Raw genomic sequence first — 4,131 nt, 5'->3', positions numbered from 1 at the left:
AATCGGATGTTTTGGCTTCGGACCCCCAGCTGGACCGTGCACATCGCGCCCTTGTCCCAGTGCCTGGACCGGGCCAACGTCCTCGTCCAGTAATCATCTGTTGTCACAGTTTCAAGACCAAGGATCTTATCCTGCGCGAGGCCCGAATGAGGGGCAACCTGTTACATAAAGGGCACCCCTTCCGTGTCTATGATGATTATGCGCCCGATGTGGCAAAAGCACCGCGGCAACTACAGAGATGTCATGACCAAACTCTACAAACTCCATCCTCGCCCAGCCTTGCTCTTCCCTGCAAGACTAAGAATTACCCCGCTTCCGGTGAGAAGATTGGCTCTCCTCGGTTTTGGACGCAGAGAAGTTTATCCGGGAACATACGCCAATCCCCCGTACAGGTTAGAGTGCCTTCATTGTGTGGTAGGTCTGCTCATGGAATCGAATCCATACTATACCATAACGGGTGAAACCGTATTGAACGGTCTCAACAAGGGCTACCGAACATGTAAGATGCTGTGGAGGGCGGTCAGAGCTCTCAGTTAAAGTCACTTTCATTCTGGCTGTGTTCAGAGCGATGCCTATTTGGGATGCCTTCCAGGTTTGATCATTGAAACTTTCGGATGAATATACTTATATCCCCCATTTTTTTTGTTTTGTTTCGTTATTTATTTTCAATTCTTACATTTATTGTTATTACAATACCATTTATTATTGCTGCAGGGGACTGGGGGGTGATGGTTGGGAAGGGCAGACACAGACACCGGATAGCAAGTTTGATGTTTTGTGCCGTTCTGCCTTTGTTTTAGCCGAGGGCCTCCATGAGAATATTAAAATCACCAAAAATTTGAATATTATCTGCTATGACTACAAGGTCCGATAGGAATTCAGGGAACTCAGTGAGGAACGCTGTATATGACCCAGGAGGCCTGTAAACAGTAGCTATAAAAAGTGATTGAGTAGGCTGCATAGATTTCATGACTAGAAGCTCAAAAGACGAAAACGTCGTGTTTTTTTTAATGTAAATTGATATTTGCTATCGTAAATGCTAACAACACCTCCGCCTTTGCGGGATGCACGGGGGATATGGTCACTAGTGTAACCAGGAGGTGAGGCCTCATTTAACACAGTAAATTCATCAGGCTTAAGCCATGTTTCAGTCAGGCCAATCACATCAAGATTATGATCAGTGATTAGTTAATTGACTATAACTGTGTTTGAAGTGAGGGATCTAACATTAAGTAGCCCTATTTTGAGATGTGAGGTATCACGATCTCTTTCAATAATGGCAGGAATRGAGGAGGTCTTAATTCAAGTGAGATTGCTAAGACGAACACCGCCATGTTTAGTTTTGCCCAACCTAGGTCGTGACACAGACACGGTTTCAATGGGGATAGCTGAGCTGATTACACTGACTGTGCTAGTGGAAGATTCCACTAAGCTGGCAGGCTGGCTAACAGCCTGCTGCCTGGCCTGCACCCTAATTCATTGTGGAGCTAAGGGAGTTGGAGCCCTGTCTATGTTCGTAGATAAGATGAGAGCACCCCTCCAGCTAGGATGGAGTCCGTCACTCCTCAACAGGCCAGGCTTGGTCCTGTTTGTGAGTGAGTCCCAGAAAGAGGGCCAATTATCTACAAATTCTATCTTTTGGGAGGGGCAGAAAACAGTTTTCAATCAGCGATTGAGTTGTGAGACTCTGCTGTAGAGCTCATCACTCTCCCTAACTGGGAGGGGGCCAGAGACAATTACTCGATGCCGACACATCTTTCTAGCTGATTTACAGACTGAAGCTATGTTGCGCTTGGTGACCTCTGACTGTTTCATCCTAACATCGTTGGTGCYGACGTGGATAACAATATCTCTATACTCTCTACACTCGCCAGATTTAGCTTTAGCCAGCACCATCTTCAGATTAGCYTTAACGTCGGTAGCCCTGCCCCCTGGTAAACAGTATATGATCGCTGGATGATTCGTTTTAAGTCTAATACTGCGGGTAATGACGTCTTCAATGACTAGGGTTTTCAATTTGTCAGAGCTAATGGTGGGAAGCTTCGGCGTCTCAGACCCCGTAACGGGAGGAGTAGAGACCAGAGAAGGCTCGGCCTCAGACTCTGACCCGCTGCTTAATGGGGAAAACCACTTGAACGTTTCTGTCGGCTAAATGAGTGACACCGGTTGAGCATTCCTACAGCATTTCCCTCCGGAAGCCATGAGAAAGTTGTCCGGCTGCGGGGACTGTGCGAGGGGATTTGTACTAACATTACTATCTGTACTTACTGGTGGCACAGACGCTGTTTCATCCTTTCCTACACTGAAATTACCCTTGCCTAACGATTGCGTCTGAAGCTGGGCTTGCAGCACAGCTATCCTCGCCGTAAGGCGATCGTTCTCCTGTATTTTATGAGTACAGCGACTGCAATTAGAAGGCATCATGTTAATGTTRCTACTTAGCTTCGGCTGTTGGAAGTCCTGACGAACCATGTCCACATAAAGCGTTCGGAGTGGCCTTTCAAATGTATTTCAAAGATGATGGTACAAAAGAAATATTTAAAAAACCAACATGTTTTTTTCTATGYATTATCTTTTACCAGATCAAATGTGTTATTTTCCTACATTAATTTCACATTTCCACAAACTTCAAAGTGTTTATTTTCAAATGGTATCAATAATATGCATATCCTTGCTTCAGGTCCTGAGCTACAGGCAGTTAGATTTGGGTAGGTCATTTTAGGCGAAATTTTWWAAAAAGGGGCAGATCCTTATTAAACAGCATGATCATTACATAGGTGCACCCTGTGCTGGGAACAATAACATTCCACTCTAAAATGTGTTTTGAGGGAGTATACAATTGGCATACTGACTGCAGGACTGTCCAACAGAGCTGTTGCCAGAGAATGTAATGTTCATTTCTCTACCATAAGCCACCTCCAATGTCATTTTAGGGAATTTGGCAGTATGTCCAACTGTTCTTACAACCGCAGACCACATCCGACTTCTTCACCTTTTTTGATCCACCCGGACAGCTGATGAAACAGATGTATTTATGTCTGTAATATAGCCTTTTTTTGTGGGGGAAAACTCATTCTGATTGGCTGGGCCTGGCTCACCCAGTGGGTGGGCCTATGCCCTTCCAAGCCCACCCATCGCTGCACCCCTGCCCACTGGGGCCAAGCTTCCTGCCATCCAGAACTTCTATACCAGGCGGTGTCAGAGGAAGGCCTTAAAAGTTGTCAAAGACTCCAGCCACCATAGTCATAGACAGACTGTTCTCTCTGCTACCGCACAGCAAGCGGTAACGGAGCGCCAAGTCTAGGTCCAAAGACCAAGCCATAAGACTCCTGAACAGCTAATCAAATATCAAATGGCTGTCCAGAGTATTTGCATTGTCCCCCCCGGAAAATCCCCCCGCAATTGACTCTTTACCGGTCCTGTATAAGTGCTTACTGTTATTTTACCATTGCTCTTTAATTTGTACATTTTTTACTTAACACTTATTTTTCTTAACTGCATTGTTGGTTAAGGGCTTGTAAGTAAGCATTTCACTGTAAGGTCTACTGTACACCTGTTGTATTCGGCGCATGTGACAAAATGTGATTTGATTTAAATAGCCTCTAAATTATATGCAAACAGACCATAAATGTCTCAGATTTTGTTTTCTTGGAAAGCTGTGAGTGCTATTACATAATAACATATGAGTACTTGTTGCATTTACAACTTGTCTAAGTCTTATCATCAATGAATTCGGTGTAGGAAATGTGGGGACCTGGTGTCCAATGTGGCTATATGTGTGTGGAAACCATTTCATCACAGGTAAGACCAACTCCCTGGCCAACGTGGCTGACATTTGGACAATCTTAGTAAGGTTCATGGCCCTTCTAGTATTCTAATTCATAATTTTATGGTCCCAATTTACACTGCAGACGTTTGTCTGGACTGGAGTCGTTTTAGAACAGAACTGCAGCCTAGCGGTTGTCTGGACTGGGTGTAACAAAATAGTTCTGTCTGGCATTATTTTATCCACCACGGTCATTGATTGCGCTTCATAATAGATTACAGAGTATTACAATGCAGTAGTGTATTTCTAATGACCTGCCTGTTGGTCAAGGCTGGTCTTAACCATATTGAGGTCAATGCCTGTGG

This window comes from Salvelinus sp. IW2-2015, linkage group LG23 (genome assembly GCF_002910315.2).
Source record: "Salvelinus sp. IW2-2015 linkage group LG23, ASM291031v2, whole genome shotgun sequence".
In the NCBI taxonomy this organism is placed as follows: Eukaryota; Metazoa; Chordata; class Actinopteri; order Salmoniformes; family Salmonidae; genus Salvelinus; species Salvelinus sp. IW2-2015.
The sequence above is the reverse complement of the archived record's forward strand: the minus strand, read 5'-3'. Positions refer to the sequence as shown.